The sequence below is a fragment of the Ambystoma mexicanum genome, chromosome 1p (genome assembly GCF_040938575.1).
Source record: "Ambystoma mexicanum isolate Mex_15411 chromosome 1p, UKY_AmexF1_1, whole genome shotgun sequence".
NCBI classification, from domain to species: domain Eukaryota; kingdom Metazoa; phylum Chordata; class Amphibia; order Caudata; family Ambystomatidae; genus Ambystoma; species Ambystoma mexicanum.
In genome coordinates this window covers 494,895,821-494,915,650 of record NC_090921.1, presented here as the reverse complement: position 1 = coordinate 494,915,650, position 19,830 = coordinate 494,895,821, and the positions used below count along the sequence as shown (strand labels likewise).

Below are 19,830 nucleotides of genomic sequence, written 5' to 3'. Positions count from 1 at the left end.
CCTGCTAATCTTACAGCAGCGTGACTGACGTGCAGGACACTTGTGTCCTCGGGGCCTTGATCCTCCACATCGCTCTTCCAAGCCTCTGTCTTTCTGCTGCATTTACTTGGGCTCACCCTACCCATGGGTGGTTGCACTTACGTTCTTCTCCTCCTAGCACTTACCCTGAGCACTTATCCATAAGCATTAAAGCACCTACCCTCCCTCCTCCCCTTGCACATTCTGAAGACTCACAAGGCATAGTAGGTTTATCTCCTCTCCCTTATTCTCATTATTTGTTTGTACTTTTAATTTAATTATTTATCATTGCTATAATTCAGTGTCTACCTTCCCCTGTCCCCTTCCTGTTTGCCCCGAGAGCGATTTGAAACAGTTTTGCTAATCGTATAAGCACCTATCAAGCGACCAATAAATGTTGCTGTGCAGACCAACACAACTAGCAAAAATCATCTAGGATCGAACATCCATCTTACAGCCCTCCAGAAATGTGAAAGCAGACGTTCTATTGAAACTACCATGCCCACAGAGTGCAAAGACATTCCTAATGCAGGACTCAACAGGAGAGCCAAGCAGGATAGCCCAACGTCCCTCTGAAATGTTCAAATGGTCTTTGCATGAAACATAACATCTATGACTACATGCCTACAATCACTGAACTGGAGAAGTTGAATGCTACTGCAGGAATAGAACGATCAACAAACAACAAGGCCACTCTGACCACACTTACCAACAATTGACAGGGGGCGATCACTTGTATCTGGCCTGGAATAATAACCATTTAACGTTTACATCCGTCAAACTGGATATTCTCCACAAAACAATTCCTGTAACAGCACATCGCTGCAAGAAAGATGATAAACTATTTAGCTAAATAAGTAGTTTGGCACAGTGTGCTTCCTCATACGACTAACGTGAAGACGGTTGGCCATTACCTATAGTGTCACTCCTATCCCTCCTCTATGCTCTCAATTACAATCCTGGAAGACTTCTTGGCTCACCGTCCAAGCCAAGTCTCTGGAAAAGTGGGTCAAGAAAGTATCCCAACCTACAGTGCCCCAAAGGCGCTAGTATGAAATAAAAATAAACACATTAAAACTTGCACTCACACTTCTGCAACTACAAGACTGAACCAAAAAACTGATCTAATGGAGATGAGAAAAATTCAGACACACACATCATTAGCAAATTAAATTGAGCACAAGTGTTTTACTGATATCTAAAATAAAAATGTATTTATCGTCGCAAGTAAAATCTGTTAAATTAAAGTAAATTAAGCAAATACTAAAATACACTGAAAACATGTATGCTTCAGCTGTACTGTAACATTGACACCTCTGACTTGGCCTTTTTAAAAATGAAAGGCGGAAAGGTTGTGACCGTGCAAAGTATATTGAGTTTTTTTTTTAATGGACTCTGGAAATGTTCAGTTCCCCTGTGAAGACAGCTCCAACACATGGAGAAAAGAAAGATGTTGCCACAAATCTCCTTCTAGTGTTGTGCTATGAGATGGGATTTACAATTGTGCCTCCTGAGAAAATAAACACACCAGTCCTTGGTAGCCTTGCTTGTCCATACACTTCAGTGGCATTGCTGATCATCTGAAATCTTTCTTTGGCTGTGGGGTGTCTGCTTACACAGCCTATTGGGGAAATCCATTGGTTCTATGATGTCACAGTTGGTTTAAGTCCACGGATTCCATCCAGTGGGACCACTCTGTGGGTAGCTCTGTTCTATGCGCTTACAGCTCCACCTAGATTAACGTGACATCCTGTCGTAATTGACGGGAGTTTATTTACACACAAAAGAAGGCACTTTCCTCTGGTCTCACCAGGACAGATGGTAACTGGCACCTGTATACTACATGTACGTCGCAGGTTCAGGAAGGGGACTGGATGACGTGCAGGGTTCCAATGCATATTAGTCTCTCTACCCACTACAAATATCCATATATTACTAAACACAAAGTAACCTTTGAAGTACAGAACGGCAGAAAAAGGAGAAGAGAAATAAATCATCATCAACATTTTAGCAAATCTAATCACTCCGCCCATTATGAAGTAATTACACCACCATGTACAACGGAATATTCCCCCATCACCTCAAAACGGCCCAGCATGTCAATAGTCACCTCCTTTTGCTGCAGGGACAATAATGCGCTTTCCTTGCGTTTGTCAATGTCCTCTGACTGCACACAATTCCTAAACCGTCACCTGCTTCCTCATCTGTTCTTGACAAACACCTGACCCGACTTATCTTTTAACAGACCATGCCTTAGATAACCCTCCATGGGCCATGCTTGCCACTTTCTTCCAAAGTTCCACTGGTGGAACACATTGCCCTCGCCTGAGGATTGTGTGTGGATCCCCCAGATGTATTACAGACATAGGCAGTGGTTCGTGTAAGTTTGCGTCTTTGGGCCTCATTACGAGTCCGCCGGCCCGGAATCCGGTGATTCAGTGACGACGGTGACAGTCTCCCCGACAGCAAGGTTGCGGAATGAACGGCCGATTACGGCATGTCGGTTGTGCGCAACACACCGAGGCCGAAACAGTGTCACTGCCGTCACATAAATACCCACGCACACGGACATAACGCCACAAAAAACAGTGCAAAACATGTGTCTGTCCCCGTCGTCACGGAATCACAGGAAGTGGAAATACCGGAAACAGAGAGGCGACCATTATATAAAACACAATCCACTGCCTTCCTCAGACACCACAGGTCAGAACACCTCCCTGAGACTGAGAACACATCTAACACCATGGCATCCAGTATCCTAGCAAGCAGACAGCAAAAGCAGCGCTTCAGTGAGGCTGAGCTCACAGTACTGGTGGAACACATTGTCGAGCATGCAGAAATTCTCTTTAGCGCAGACCAGCGGCGCGCTACCCAGCAACGCCGCAAGGAGGTGTGGGCGGAGGCAGCACACAAGTGCACAGCGGTCGGTGTGACCACTCGCACTGTGAAGGACTGCCATAAGAGGTGGGATGACCTCAGGCTCCATGTGCACAATCATCGCTGCACACCGCCAGCACAGCACTTGCCCCTGTGGAGGCACTGCATCCCCTCTCAAGTTGCAATCTTGGAGGAGCGCTGCAGCAGTGTCCTGCACCTCGAGGGCATCCACGGCATCGGAGACGCAGAGGCAGGAGTGAGCCCACCTGCAGATGCCGGTAAGTGCATAAAATACAAAGCCATAAGTGTGAATGAACCCCAGGAGTGACCCAATGGACCCACTGATCCCCCCTCCCCCACAGCCAGGGCAGGAATGACCCAATGGACCCACTGGCACCCCCCCCCGCACACCCCAGCCAGGGCAGGAGTGACCCAATGGACCCACTGACACCACCCCCCCCCAGCCAGGGCAGGAGTGACCCAATGGGCCCACTGACCACCCAGATGACAAGTAACACATCCCCAATGCATGTCACCTGAGTGGAAGCAGAGACACACACACCTGAGTGCATTAATAGTCACAAGTGTGTACATGCAAGTGGTCATGGATCGTTCAGTTTGATGCATGTGATGGACACATTAAGTAACATCACACAACTAACAGCATGCCTTCTGTAGCCCCACAGCTGCGTCAAGTGGCAGCGACGACAGCCAAGAGGCGACACAGCGGCCACCTGCATGCGTCCAACGCAGCACTCCTGCCCAGGACGACGATGCTAGCTGCTCTGGCACACAAGCAACAGCTGCATCGGGCACACCAGCAACAGCTGCATCGGGCACACCAGCGGACGCCACCATCCCCATGCAGGCCCCCACCATGGCCCCGGATGCCATCTTGCAGCCCATCTGAACTGCTGAGGAGGCTGCATCGAGTGATGACAGTGCCCCGGCCATGCAGGTCGAAGTTGCACAACAGGGTGAGGGGGACAACAAAGATGAGCGGTCATCCATCCATGGCCTACAGTTCAGCCCCCAAGAATTGCACAGCCCCATGCGCTCCCCAACGCCCTCCATGGCCGAGCTCAGTACTCGCTTGCAGCGCATTGAGGAACAACAGGCCACCCTGACGCAGCTCGTGGAAAGACAGCTGGAGGAGGCCAGGCTGCAGCGTGAAGAGGCCATGCATCAGCGGGAGGAGGCCAGGCTGCAGCATGAGAGCAATGCGACGTCGGTGCGTCAGCTCTCCAGGTCCATTGGACGATTTGCGACCACCATCGTCACCCTGGCACGCCATGTCAGGGAAGTGAAGATTGTGCAATCCAGCATAGCGGAGTCAATGTTGGTTGCCCAGCAGGCGATTCAAGGACGTGTGCCCATAGTCACACCAGCAGTCACCTCAGCCAGCACCACCCCATCCAGCTCTGCCACTGGCAGCCCACGGAGGCGCTCTAGTCGGCTAACTGGATCCACCAGCAAGGACACTCCTGCGCATAAGCGCCCCCGCAAATAGGGCCATGTGGGGATGGCAATAGACATGACATTCGGGGACACTATGGGTGTAGGGGGGTGGGTACGTTTGAGTGGTGGGGGAGGTCCATTAGGGGGTTAGTTGTTTGGGGCCTGGTTGGGGGTGGGTATGTTTGGGTGGTGGGGGAGGTCCATTAAGGGGTCAGTTGTTTGGGGCCTGGTACGTTTGGGTGGTGGGTGGTCAGGGGTGTACAGCTTCCCTACCCAATGCACCTTCTTTCCTGGTTTGTTCATAATACGACACCTTTGAAAAAAACATAATGAGTGGACATCCGTCATTTAATTTGCAGACAATCCATTTATTCACCGGCATCGTCATATCCATGCAATGCTGTCAATGTGCAGTCTCTCAAAAGAAAAAGGCAAAAGAGTCTATCCCATGCTCGTTGGCCATCGGGTGGAGCCACCCCATCCCCATCCCCATCCCCATCCCCACCTCCATCATCATCCTCTGTGTCTGGGAGCAGAGGAATGTTCCTGCGCATGCACAGATTGTGCAGCATGGCACACACAAGCACATTTTTACCCGTCTTCACTGGGTTGTAGAGCAGTGATCCTCCAGATCTGCTCAAGCAGCGGAACCTGGCCTTCAGTAGGCCAAATGTCCTCTCAATCATGCCACGTGTGCGGACGTGTGCGCTGTTGTACGCCTCCTCATGCCTGTTCCTTGGCCTCCATACAGGCGTCATCAGCCATGGCGTGAGTGCATATCCAGCATCACCTACATGGGATGGAAATGTGTTGGACATGTCAGTGTTTGTGGTATCATCTCTTGATCAGATGCAGTGCAATCTTGTGTCATCATTCATTCATATGGGTCAAGCAGTGGTCGGACGGGTGGGTGATTACCATTCATGGGTAATTGTTGTAGACCTTGGCATTTGGACATTGCCCAACGACTTGCTGTGCATATGTAGTTGCCCTTGCGGACAATAGTGGTTGGTAAGTATGGCATTGTGCAATGATGTACACACATGGATGAGTCAATCAATAGACTGTTATGATGTGGTTGTTGCAGGATGTCTCATGTGCAGTCATCATGTGCATTGGGGGGGCAGTGGTGCATAGTGTGGGTGGCTGTATTGAGTGGCTCAAGTTGTATGGCCTTGTGGTAGTATTGGTTTATGTCTCATTTGGCAGGGTGTGTACGGGCACACTGTGGCAACCTGTCGTGTGTAGCTTTGTGATGTGTGGGTTATGCTGACCGTCCATTACATGGGTCAGGGGGTGATTCATGTGCAGTTGTAGCAGGCCACACACACAGGTCATTGCACTGGACACACACCCCCCTTCCACAGGGCCTGTGCATTGGCAGTTGTACTCACCCAATAGCCATGTGCTTTGTCCAGCGTAGCGTTCCATGTAGCGTGGCAATGTCGAATTCCGCAGGACCACTGAGTCATGTGTTGACCCCGGGAAACGTGCGCAGCAATGTGTAATCACTTGTCCGGCGTCACATACCATCTGTACATTCAGTGAGTGGTACAGTTTCCTATTGCGGTACACCATCTCCATTGCACGTGGTACTGTCAGCTCTATGTGGGTGCAGTCTTCTGCACCTATGCAATTTGGCATCGCCGCACCTATGCAATTTGGCATGGCCGCAATAGCATGGAATGCCAACTTGGTGGCAATGACCTGTGCAAGGGTACGCGGTAGGGCGATGTGTTCCGACACATGGCGCAGCAGGGCATCCAGTACCTGTCCCAATATTTTAAAGAAACAGGGTTGTGAGAGCCCGTGCAGCTCACCAACTGTGTGCTGATAAGTTCCGGTGCCTAGACAATGCAGTACTGGCACCACCTATAGGAGGGGGGGATTGCAGTGGAAATGGCAATGTGGCTGCTGATGTCGTCCTCAATCATGGTGGTGATGTACATGATTGTTGGACGGTCCAGCTAGTATAATGTGTGGATCTGTCCTGGGGTCAGGTTCCAGGGTGAGGCCCTGATGCAGGGTATTGCAGGCTGCCTGCGGGGTCGTACCAGCTGCACAATTGGGTTTGGCATGGGTGCAGGGTTTGCTAACTGCCGCCTGCGCCTCCGCCTCATCCTCCTCTGCACCATTACTGCCACCATGTGAAGTGCTGCCTGTAGGTTCAATAGCCCCAGTCCCAATGCTGCTGCTGCAGCTGCTGCCTGCATAGTTGTGTTTGGAGTTGGCCTGGGTGTGGCCCTTTTGTAGGCTCCCAGTGGCCTGCTGGGTCCAGCTGGGCTCATTTGCTGCACCTGTGGCCTGATTCAGCTCACCAGGCACTGTTTAACGTCATGTTCGCGGTGGCGCCGATACCGCCTCCGTGGCCACGGTTTTTCCGCCATTTTTATGGCGGTGTTTCCATGTCCGTGGTACTCGCAATGCCCATGGTGTTAGGTGTTGCCGGTAACTGGGGGGTTTCCCCGGCGACGCATTTTACGGGTCTGTGGTGGTGGGATTCCGGGATCGTGATTTGACGATCAAGGAAATGGTGCCGGTATGGTTATACCGGTGGCGTTAAGTCCGGACCGGCGGACTCGTAATGAGGCCCTATGTCTTCTTACGGCATACGTTATTCATCGCTACTTTTTTTGCCACCGGTTTTTTACCTTGTTTTACCGCAAAGTGCGGGGGAGATCCCCCACTTCCCTTCCTCTCTCACCTATCCCCCACCCCGTATTTCCTTAGCCAAGCCCTCCCCGCCCCCACACCTGCATTTTGCAGTAAAATGATATTGGCAAGAAAAAAAAGCCCAATGAAAAAAATGCAATTAAAAGACTGACTACTGTTTGATTTTATTTAAAGAGCCTGCTGGTGCACCATCCATCCACTATCTCTGCACACTCCATCCTCTTGGTGCTTATAATCTCGAAACCTTGCTTCCATTGACCACACAGGACAGCAAATTTAGCACATGACTGCTATGCTTAGCATATATAGATCAAACGCACCTCATCCCCATAAACAACAAATCGCAAAATGATTAAACAGTTAATAACATGTAACATGAGCATGGTATGAAAAAAAAGCTAACAAGGTGTTGAACTATTAATATGGAACTTAAATGATTAAACTTACATATGGGATAGTATAGAGCATGTGATATAGACCAATTGGAAAACATGAGCATTTAGTGATATTAGTGACCTCTACACCTATTCTAGTATCTTACATAATCCTTAAAGGTAACTGGTTCTTTACACTCTCTCAATCCCCTGTGCAAGTGTAGATGACAGCGATCTACACCATGAGCAGAATAACGTACTTCTGCTGGTTCCTCATTAATGGATGCAAATCTACTTGGGATATCACCTCTGCACTCATCCCCTTGGTTATCTCCATGGACATACACTTCATCAGTTGCTGCACCACTCTTGACTACCACCACCTGTTGCTTCTCCTCGGTCCTAAGTACCCAACAACACATGAATATGTTCTTGTCCACATGTATTTGCATTGTACTACACTATTTGTATTCCGCATAGTACCATTATCTAACCTCACGGCACAGCTGAACACTTCCACCACTCTTTTAGGGTTGGAACTCCACTTTCATCACCAACTTTCTCTTTCTCAACCAGACCAACTGCCAGGTACAAGTTCTCTCACCTGGTTTACCTAATGCACCTTACTATCAATGCCTTTCTGTACATCTTGAGCTTGGCGTACACGTTCCTTGATCTCATCTTGACTAATACTGTTGCAACCCAACATATTATTGATCCAAACAAGGTTCAAACTAGCATTTGCCTATCTCCCTTATATCAACTGAAACAGGGATATCCCAATAATTTATTTGGGCAAAGATCTTACGGTCCATATTATGTTCTAGATAGCAGTTTTAACAGCTACAATATTTCTGATAGCTGGGCTCAATTGAGCCAGCTATCACTCTATTAAACCTTTTGATCAACCCATTCGATCCTGGGTAGTAATGACAGACACTTCCATCGTACCCCTTTCCATTTTGCATAGTCAGCTACTTCACTACTTCTGAACTGGGTCCCATTATCGCATATTATCTATATGGGATGGCTTTCCTTGCACATTTGTTACCGGAAATTAGATGATATCATGACCTGTAGTTTGCCTTACAATTTTAACCTCTGGCCATTTAGAAACATAATCTACGGCCAATATCAAATATTAAGCCCCATGTCCAGTGCTGTGATATGGACCTAAAACATCTATTCCAATACATTTCCAAACAGATTTTTGCTTTTAATAGATAGTATAAGCCATAGACAATCTGCTTACATTTTAAAGAGCCTGGGGCCCTCCTCTCGACATCTTTTGGGCACCCTGCGGGGGCCAACTCCTAGGTGGGGGCCCAGAAACAATATTTGTACTCAAGGGGACGAGGGAGACTCGGCATGAAAAACTTTGCATACCATTGGACTAGAGCAATAAGAAAATGCACAGACTGTCAAATAAGTTTTATAGCGAATTCGTCAGGGACTTTGCAGACATTAGTCACCCCATATACAATTGATTCAAGAAATGTGATTTTGTTTTGGATGAACAATGTCATGAAGCGATAAAACTAAAAAAGGAGGGAATGTGTAAAGTGAACAATCTAGGCAGGTTTAAGGTAGGGAAACGCTGTATTATCATAAGAGTTTGGGCAAGGAAAAAATCATGCCATGCTTCCAGGTCCATGTCTAGCCCACTATACAGATATTAATATCGCTTAAGTCCACACATATCGAGATCTTTCTGTGGAACCACAACTGGGATCACCCACTGCACTGACTCAATGGGTTCTATGATTTCTTAATTCACCAATCGTTCAAGTTCCTTTTCCACTTCCTTCCTTAATGCCAGGTGAATATTCCTTACCTTTTCACTAACTGGTATCGCTCCAGTTTTTAGCACAATTTTGTGGGTCTATCCTTTCAATCATCCTATTTTCTCACTAAATACCTCTGGGAATGCTTGTTGTCCATGCAATGGTTCTCAATGAACAAGCCTGGTTCTATCAAATGTGGATCCTACTGCATCCCCAGTGCGGTCTGGTCTCTCAAACTAAGGTCCTCAACTCCTTTTTAGCAATGTATATTTTTGCTACCGTCATTATATTTTTTAATTCTGATTGAAACAGGCCCAAAATATTCATGAGGGACCCCTCAAATCCACTGGGGTCTCTGATATCAAGTCTTGGAAGGTTCTTCATCATGCTCTCTCTTTGCATGCCCTCCAACTTTTGTTTTGGTATAATTGGGAAAAGAAAACAACTGTCCACCATTACTTTGATTGGAATCTGGTTTATCCGTATAGCACAACTTGGGCACTTCAGATGTGAACAAACCTCTATATGTCTCGTGACTGCCATTACTCATTCTTCGCTGGAACTATATCCTTCATGTAAGTACGCTATTCTCTTCTTTTTCCAACAAACCGCTCTCACTCCACAATTGAAACATCTTTGAGTGCAGGGAAATTTCTTTGAGTATGCAAAGTGTCCTTGCATGCCGCATCAGAAACATTTTTGTTTTCTGTGTAGGAGAGATAGCACCATCTTTCCTCCTCCCTTTCTGGTCCATCATTTCTTTTCTTTAATGATGTGCACCTGTGTGGCTTCTGTTTTACTTGTATTTATTTATTTTGCATTTTTAAAGCGCTCACACAGCCCGGGGGTATCAAGGCGATGTTACCGGAATAGGTCTTAGTTGCATATTCCTAACATGCTGAATACCCAGAGGTTTCTAAGCGCGAACCCGGGGATCGAACCTGTGTTGCTTTGTGTCGTCTTGTTTCCAAGGCGAGCACGTTGCCGCTGAGCTATCCTCCCAGGACTTGTAGTAGCTTATTCATTCGCCGTAGCTAGTTGTTTTCTCTGATGTCGTAGAAATTAGCATAGTGCGCTCTACCTTTTTAGCTATGGCAATGGTCTATCCTATTTTGTGATTCCAACACATCCACAGTCTCTCCTGCGTTGTCGTATTATTTGTGTCGATTATTATCTGGTCCCTTATTAATTCATCCATACCCATTCCAATTTCAATTTTTCAACAGATCCCCAAATTATGCAAGGGAGATGCATATTCGTCTACATTTTCATTGGGTGTTTGCTTTCTGATATAAAAATGGTAACTGTGAATGGCAATGTTTGTTTTGGGCATGTATCTAGTTGTATTAAAGTTACTTCACAGCTATTGAAATCGCCTCTCCTTGTTTTGTTAAAGGTGACATTTCTCTAAACTTCTGTTGCACCTCTGCCTAGGGCATGCAACAGCAGTGTACTTTTCTTCTTTTCTGCCGTCTTTCCATCTTCTTCTACTGCATTCAGGTAATTTGATAATATTGTTTCCACTCGGTCTGTGGAACTGCCGGCTCGTCCGGTGTGGGCAAGAACACGTTAGGCAGGTGCACAGTAATTGGCTTATTTGTTGTCTCTGAAAAATAGTTTTTTACAATATTTATGTTAATTTCATATCCTTATTCTATCTGATATACGGTCATAATAGCTAATGTAATCATTCACACCCGCATGTACTGAATTGTCCTCCCGGCTTTATAGCCATTTGCGTGACCCTAATGTTTTTCTGTGTACACTAGAATGCGCATATGGGTGATTTACTCTTACGTGTAGATCCTGCCAGCATTATTCAAATTATTAGATGTTGGTTGCACGCACCTACCCCATAAATATAACTATCTCATGCACGCCGCAAATTATCCCAAAAATACGTAGAATGTATGATGTATACTTTGACGCTGTTTTGGGCTTACATCATTGTGCGAGACCCACGGGGACCAATGTTTACGCTAGTAAAAGCTTCTGCACCCTTGACAGCAGGGTCTTGTCCTTCGTTGCACATCACCAATTAGGTGGGCACTTCCCAGATGTATTACGGATACAGTTCATTTTTGTACACGTTAATCATGATCTTTTATAGGGGGAGGATGGGTAAGTGCATTTACCATCTGAACCAATCTTTGGTTGGGATAGGGTTCTGACCAGAGAATACTGTTTCCAGAGGGAAGTCCGTTTATCCACTTGCTGGGTGTAGAGGAGGAGGTCTGTAACTCAGGCCCATTGTTTTGTATTGGAGTGCAGTAACTGTCAGTGCAAAGGGTGCGTAGGTTTTCCAGTATCACTTGATTTTCTTTTTTTTAAAAAAATATTCTTTTGATGCTTTTTGTGCCTATACTGGTAGGGATACTTATGACGAAACATATAGCGAACATCAGCGACTCACTAAGGGTCAGGATGGTCGTCGAGTGGTAAGAGCACAAAAGGGAGACTAAAGGCTGGTGTTAGATGTAGAAGGGGGCATACTGGGTAATGACCTGAAGCAGACAGGGGAAGAAAATAAAGAAATAGGGGGTAGAAGGCAGTAAAGTCAACGTTGACCAACTCAGAAATATACTGACTAGCTACGAAATTAATTTACTCATGGTGAATCTAGTTTTGTGAATTCTGCCTACTATCCAGCTTTGGAATGAAAACAGTTTTTCAACCGTGTGGTTAGCCCAGGAATCTTTTTAAATGACCAAATAGTCGAACACAATAGATGGATCCTTCTAGGTACCAGAGGGGACATTAACTCATATACTGAAGAACACCACTTTCAGGCACATAACATCTAGCATTGGGCTGTTCAAATATTTTGAATGTAGGTTACCCAAGCAGTTTAAGAGGCAATATGATGCCACAACAGCAGAACATTACTGTTCATACATAGAGACTGCATCCAACCCTGGGTGGAAGGCAGGAGGCAACTCACAAAGCACTTACTCAACACTGCCTGGCAGATTTGAGCATCCGGTAGTGCTGCAGTGCACAAAAAATGCTTCCACAAAAAATATGCACACTACTTTGTGTATATTCCTTGTGCCTTGGAGAGTAGAATATGCAGAAAAGTGTCTGTGTTGCTTCCCAAAGAATGCCTAGTCAGTGGAGCCTTAAGTAGCAAATTTTTATGCAGTGCCACTATCCAGCGGGATGTCCCATGTTAGATCAGTGCCTTTTCTGGTTAGAATATACAGATTAAAAGCTGATTCACAGGTCTGAAATTCTTTGTCCGATCAAAAGAAACTCCAGAGATCTACTGGCATCCAATATATGTAGCGCCCCATTTGTTGGGGTTGATGGGCTTCAAACAAACTGACAATGAGATAGTTTGAGTCCCAGCCACTATATATAAGCAACATAACAGATACAGGTAAGTCCTTAAAAACAGGCAACTGCTCCCAACATTAAAAAAAGGTATTACAAATACGCCCAACAAAACATAGGAAATAGACACCTAGGAGCAAGCCCACCGTTTCCACCCATGCAGCTTCATAGATACGTTTAGATCAGTGGTAACAACACATCAGTGCAACAGGACAGAGCTTTAATGGTACTGCCTGACCTTAAGAAAACCATTAAGGTAACAATGTATCATTTAATTTGCATGAATGTGTTTGTGCAAATACGCTCAGATTACAAAACGGTATCCTTTTTAGACTTACTCGCGTAAAAATATCCCTTCTGGGAATGGGAATTATTTTCTTTCCCTCATTAAGACATTTTTGTTTACTGCAAACTTTTAAAAAAGGGAGCAACATATTTGTATTTCAAAATTTCATCTGGAGGACACTTCGTCTACCATGAAATGGCCGTAAAGTGTACTCTGGTGGAGCAGTACTGTAGGCCAGACTTTGGCCACATTAATAAATAGGGAAACCCCATTAGGTTGAAAATTAAAGGAATGAATATTTGAAGTGAAACACCAACAGCAACATCTCATCGCCTTCATCACATACATTGGTGAGATTAGGGCACACTTCCAGATTGAGAGATGCATGGTCCAAATGCAAAAGTTCTAGGTTTGTCTAAACATGCATGTCGATGGGAGATTCAGCACTAGAAAGAGATGCATGTACTAAGGATGCCTCACTCACATCAAGGAAATCAGAATGACTTTGGAGTGGGGCTTTGATCTTGCTGATCACTAGCTGCGCTAACATAATAGGGAGAAAAGCATACAATCTCTGGATGGTGGAACTTGCATATTAGAAACTGCATTTCTTTTCTGCATTAAAAGTTCGACCTCAGAATGACCCAAAACTGGAACAGAAACTCAAGCCGAAGAGGATCCATTTGCCATGCCTAACATTCTTCAAAACCTATGCTTACACAAAAATCACCAGTGACGTGAATGCGATGTTTACACACCCATATTCACAACACTTGAGATGTGTTTGATACATAGAGACCTGGCTCCACCCGTTTTCAGATGTAATACATGCTTGCGCTTGCAATATAGTCTTGATGGATACAATTCACAGAAAACCTTTGAGAGTCCAACAAATTGCCTTCCACTCTAGAATGGTGGGCAACATTGCCTCCTAGTCCGAGCCTTGAATTTATTAGTGATCAGGAAGCGTTCATTATCCTGTTAGAGAAGCCTGTTACCATGATCAATCGAGAGTGGTTCTTGAAACAGCATTCCCACAACCCAATCAGATTTGGTTTGAGATGTCAACAATCCTTTCAATTGCTTTCCTCCCAATCTTTTTCAGCATTCTGCCACTGGGGATTCAGCTACTGTTGTAGGCTGCATATCAGAACACAACAGGGAATGAACGTGATGTGGGAGGAAATAAGTTGAACAGCTTCCAATTGCCCGAACTCAATCAACTCTTTCCTGATATAAAAAATGAAGACCAATCTAGAAGACATTGCACTCTTCACCCCATGTTGCCTTGCAGTGCTCCTATAAACTCAATTCAGAGCAGAACAGAACAGAATTCAGAACAGTTCTCTGAAAATACAGGTTTAAGAACAAATTAGACAGACCTCCAAGTATGGATAGTGTGAGGAGTCGGGAATGAGACAGAGGAGACGTGTGTGGCTACAAACCTTTTTTAAAAACAAATGATGGTTGGAAAATGCCTCAATATCCCTAATCTAGGAGGAATTTCCCTACGTCAAACAAAACGAATGGGACTATCCAATGTCAAAATGTCCAAACAAAATTATGTTCTGTGTCTGTAATCCTATTATGGCCCTCACACTCTAAAGTAACTCCAAGGTGAAAAGAGTAATGGCTCTTGCTTTCCCAAAGTGTTCAGCCGCTCAAATTTCAACGCAAAAGTTCAAATCCAACAAAATGTTTTTCACACAGACAATGTTCACAGCTTTTAAGAAAGAATCTCCTTCTTCAGACTATGTAATATAACAAATAAGTTCCAAACGGAATCACCACGTTTACAAAAGTATTTCTCTCTCCCCTCAGAGTATTCTCTTTATTCAGGGAAATTCCTCCCTTCCCCAAGCTTTCTCTACAGCTCAAATACAAAGGGGTACACTTCTTCGTAAGGACTTTTCTTTTCCTTTAATTCACGTTGTTCACAGTTGACTACACCAATATTGCTCTTCTTGAGGTCCTTCTCTGAACAATTCATACAATAGTTCAAAGTCTTAAAGGAATGGTCCTTCCAGAAGCCCCATCCCAACGTGGGCACACCTTTGTCTTCACCTGGTATTTGTCTTCACCTGGTATTCTCTCTTGCCAGGACTTTGCTACACAAGCCATTAACTATCTTCACTTGGTATATTCTCCTGCTACTCAAGTATATTCTCCCTTAGATAGGATTTTAATGTCCCAGCTATAAGTTGATTAGCAAATACTTTCACTTGTTTAATGACTTTAAACTTCCTTTCTCGTTGCATTCTTATAAAGCGTCATAGCCTGTAAGACCATCCAGCCTCCCATTTGTATACTTCTGGTTCCTCGAAAGTCTCTGGCTTCCCCTCACTTCCGTTACCATCCCTCTGTATTATTTCTATTTGACGGCATCCATATGCCGGTAACCCTTTTACTTTCCCTGGGTTTAACGGTTGCCTCTGGCAATTGATTTTGGCAAGTGATTGAATTGGCAAGTGATTCAAGGCGCATTAGGCGCAGTACAAGTATAACAAGCAGGTAGGGGGTTAGATATAGTATTACAAGGCTGGCGGTAGTAGACAGTGCTCAGTGGCACCTTGCTGATGCGTATACCGGAGGGAACTGGCGTCAGGGTTCAAGACACCATATAGGCTGTGTAACAGGTGGGGCTAAGTACATAGGACATGGCACAAAAGGCACAGTGCAGAAGCCATGCTTAAGTGGAGGCTAGGTAAAGGGTGTCAGAAGCACGATTGAGCTTACCTTGCTCAGTGGCGGCTAGATGCCAATAGTCGTTTATGCTCGGAGATGGATTGTGGCCATATATAAACCAGGGACGGGTGCGGCGTGGCCGGAAGCAGTGTATTTTCAGGCTTTCAAATGGTGATCATGAAAATTAGATGGCGTGCTAGAGAATGTTTGGAGTTTGGCAAAGTACCGAGTCCTGCGGCCGTTGCAGTCCAGACAGGTGCAGAAAGAGAGCCTTATGTTCGTGGGCCTAGGGTGAGATGGGCCCGGCTAGCGCCGTCCGGCGAAGCCTGGCAGCCTATGAAAAGGCCGGAAAGCGGTTGCTTAGCAACCAGATAACAAAAAGGAGGAGCTTGTGGCAGCCATTTTCGTTGTTGGTTGGAAGTAAATATATTCAGCAGTGCCACACGGTTAATGACGGCAGGATGAAGGCGCTCACCTCAAGCAAGGAAGATCCTTGCAGTGTGCGGGTAATTGGATATTAGGTCAGCTATGGAAGTGCGCGGTGGCGCTCCTGGCGATGGGTCAGCTGCTCCTGCAGCGACCGTCGTCTGGCGGGGGAGGCTGGTGATAGAGCTGCTCCTGCAACTTCGATGGCGGCAAGGGCTCCGCTCCTGCCTGATGTTGAGCAGGGAATGGAGTCCAGGTCCAGACAAGAGGGCCTTATGTTGGTGGGCCTTGGGTGAGATGGGCCCGGCTAGCGCCTTCCGGCAAAGCCTGGCAGGCTATGAAAAGGCTGGGAAGTGGTTGCTTAGCAACCAGATAACAAAAAGGAGGAGCTTGCAGCGGCCCTTTTCCTTGTTGTGGTCCTATTGGGGTTGTATCCAATTGCACAATATCATCAGTATAGAGTATCCTGGATATTGAGATATTGCCTACTTTTGGGGGGTGGGGGAGAAGAGGAAGGTGCGTTAATGTGTATTCCAATATCTCTGATAAAAAAATTGATGCTAGAATACAGCCTTGTTTAAGCCCCCGGAAGGTCTGAATGGATTGGGATAGGACACCTTCCCGATTTAGTTTGACAATAATAGTAGTGCCTGTGTGAAATTGGATTATTAGGTTAAGCAGATGTGGAGGGCAGGCCGCATTTAACAGTTTAGACCAAAGCAATTCTCTAGGTATTGAATCAAAAGCTGGTTTAAAATCAATAAAAGCCAGATATACAGGTTTGCCTGAATGGAAAATGCGTTTTTTTTATGGCTGTCAAGGTTGAGCGAGGTTCCTAGATTAGGCACACATCCAGATTGATGGATGTCTAGTAATGAGGAAGCTGAAAGCCATTTTTGAAAGTCTTTAAGTACCAGACGAGCAAATATTTTACCCAGCATGTCCAGTAAAGCTATTGGACGCTAGTTAGACGGTAGTGATCCATTACCTTTCTTAAAAATTGGAATAACAATAGATTGCTTCCAAGACTTTGGAATAATGCCAGAAGAACTTGTTGAAAAATTGAAAATAGGATAGATGTCCATATTTCTAGGTGCGCTTTTAATGTCTTATTCGAGAGGCGTCAGGCCCAGGGGCTCTCGAGGTGCGCAGTTTCTTAATTTCTAAATAGATATCTTCAGGGGAGGAGGCCATAGCGTGAAGAGTAACCGAAGGCCTTTCCGGGAGAAGAGGTATATCTGAAGGTTTAACAAAGACAGTGGAGAAATGACAGTACCAAGTATGCTCATTGACTGGGTTGATCATCAATGGAAATAAGATATTGTTTGTGCCGAGCTTTAGTAGCAACCAGATCTCAGCACTGGACTTTAAGGCTATTGCACGCAGCATTGCTTCCCCATTTTGCTGGAGTTTATGTCATGTCTATGGCATTTAAGCCAGTTCTTATATTTGGTTTTAAGATTTGTTAACTTACTGTTTTTATCAGGTGGATTCAGACGAGTTATTTCCCTAAGGAATCTCCTAACCTGACTTTTCGTGTCTTGGATGTTGGAATCATATTGGTACTTGGTAATGAAAAGAGGAGAAGGAAAAAGGAAGACGTCTCTCGAGCGAGTTAAAAAATCATAAAGGTAATGAAGCTTGATTTCTGTCCAGATGATTCTATTTCGTCCTCCCTGGACCTGCAAGGTAGGTTTATAATACAAGACATAAAATAAGCAGTGTCGCATAGCAATTTGCTATGCAATTCTGTAGGTTTGCTAATCAAATGGACACTTGTGTAGCAAAGTTAGCTATTTAAGTTGCCCTCTTCAATGAACGCACAGCTTGCCCTACATTCCTCTCTTGCCCATGGTGCTCTCTTCACCCTCTTTTCTCTGTTCACTTCAAGTGCTAATGGAGAGAAAGTGCAGCAGTAATCATCTCCTCCACTCCTAAGTGCCAAAAGCATATGTGGGAGTGCTAGGCAAGAATTTCTTTTTCAAATAATTGCAAACCAGGATGATACTTTTATTAAGCTTCCTATACCCTGTCTGGCAAAGACCAGTATATGTCTCAACTTTATATATTTATAAAAAGAGTCATGCAATTCCATTCCTAAAATGCAAGTTGTTACATAATGCATAATCACAGTATTGATACTGTAACACACTGTATCATCTCCATGCGTTATAGTAATATTTAGGTTAGTGTATCTAAATTTCATAGTGTCCACATTTCATTTTGTTGGGAAAGATGTTATGTTAAAGGTACTTATATAGTGCACCGTCACCAACGGAATTGGTCCCCAGGCGCCTGGCGGATCTGTAAACAGAAGGAGGGCGGGTGGGGTTAGTCGGGTGGAGTGGAAGTAGGAAAGTGGGAGAGGGTGTGCTGTTGGCAGCTTCAGCTTGGTATACACCAGGTGCAGGGTGAATGACTATATGTAAAGGGAAGAGAGGGGTGGGGAGGAAGGAGAGAAACAGACAAGCGCATAACGTACTAAGACAGACAAAATTTCTGATAGTGCAGGGTGAAGGACGATAGGTACAGGAGACTACCAGGAAGTCAACTTTTACATCATCATTGCAAACCGCTCAGGATGAAGTATAACATGTGCTCTATTGTGATGTTTCTATAGGTTTATGAAAATGTAACCTGCATATAAACATGTAATTGCGTGTTTTTCCATACATACAATGATTAGGCAAACAGGAATCTTTGTTTAATTCATTGTTCAATATGATCTCGTCTATAATCAGCATATGGAACAAGTATGAAAACAACATGTCTAAAATGTTGTGCCATTCATCAGGCACGTTTCAGGGTGAGTAGTTGGGCATTTGTTTATGCAGGTTTTAAAGTCATTCTTTATTTGCATCTTCATTGACATGACAATGTACGTGCTTCTATAGCCACAACACAGACTGCATGTTATCAAACAGCTATCCACTCATACTTATTGATTGTGACTGCCCATGTTTTTATCTTTGATCCAAAATAGGAAACTTTTGTGCTCATGCTTAAGTCAGTTCCGTCTGACACTACCAAGGGGTAAAACAGGTATTTCTTAAAACTTTTGTTATTTCTCTCATGTCTAAAATAATTTTCAACTGTAGTAATCAGCACTGCTAGTACAATAGGTTTGTGTTATATCCGTACTTCTACAATGTATAGCATCATGCAATTTTACCTATTTGTTTTGCAATTATCTCTTAATTTGTTGTATAGAAGGATAATACTGTAACGTGCAGTCAGCTTTACGTATCGTACAAATATATCCAATGGGAACGGGTATTATGGTAGCCTTTGATTTATGCTTGTCCACGAGTATGTAGTCTTGTTGAAAGCAATATAACAAGTGAAATATATTGCTACATCTGTAAACCAAAATGCAATGTATATAAACCATTATTACACTCATCAATATATTTTGTTACACTTCAATTATGCTTTGTTGTTTATAAGGAGTCGACTCCTAATCCGGTACAACATGTGGAAAATCAAAAACAGGAACAAATGTTGTATTGGAATGGTCTCTTTATGTTGCAAAGTCTAAAGTCTAGCCTTGCTCTTTTGTCTTTATCCCACATCCCTCGCCACCCTTACACGCAAGTGTAGGGCGACTGAGAGGAACTGGAGGGTATCAAGGGCACCCTCTGACAAAATGGCCTGCCTACGGGCTCCTAAGGCAGTATAGACTCTCTGTCCTCTCTAAGAAGAGAGCCTACATTCAAGCCCGCATTTCTGCAGCATCTAACAACTCGGCCCAACTTTTCAAAATCTGCAAGAAGCTGGCCAATCTTGCTGCAGTCATTACCGCTCCGGTTCCCTCCCAGGCCCTCTGCACGACCCTGGATTCTCATTTCACAACTAAAACTCAGGACATCCTTTCCACTCTCTCTTCCTCTACCTCCTCCGCCACCCCTGGCCTGTC

The 19,830-nt window shown here is 44.9% G+C and overlaps 1 protein-coding gene across 3 annotated transcripts in view; it reads right to left on the bottom strand.

Annotated features, from left to right (window-relative positions):
* DPP9 (dipeptidyl peptidase 9) overlaps positions 1-19,830 on the bottom strand; it is a 1,325,370-nt gene that overhangs the window by 1,225,093 nt on the left and 80,447 nt on the right. The window contains exon 2 of one of the 3 annotated variants that reach the window (XM_069649354.1): positions 728-840. The exons of the other annotated variants lie outside the window; for them this stretch is intronic. The gene's annotated coding sequence lies outside the window, so the exon portion shown is untranslated. The remainder of the gene's footprint in view (positions 1-727; positions 841-19,830) is intronic. 3 annotated transcript variants of the gene reach the window in all.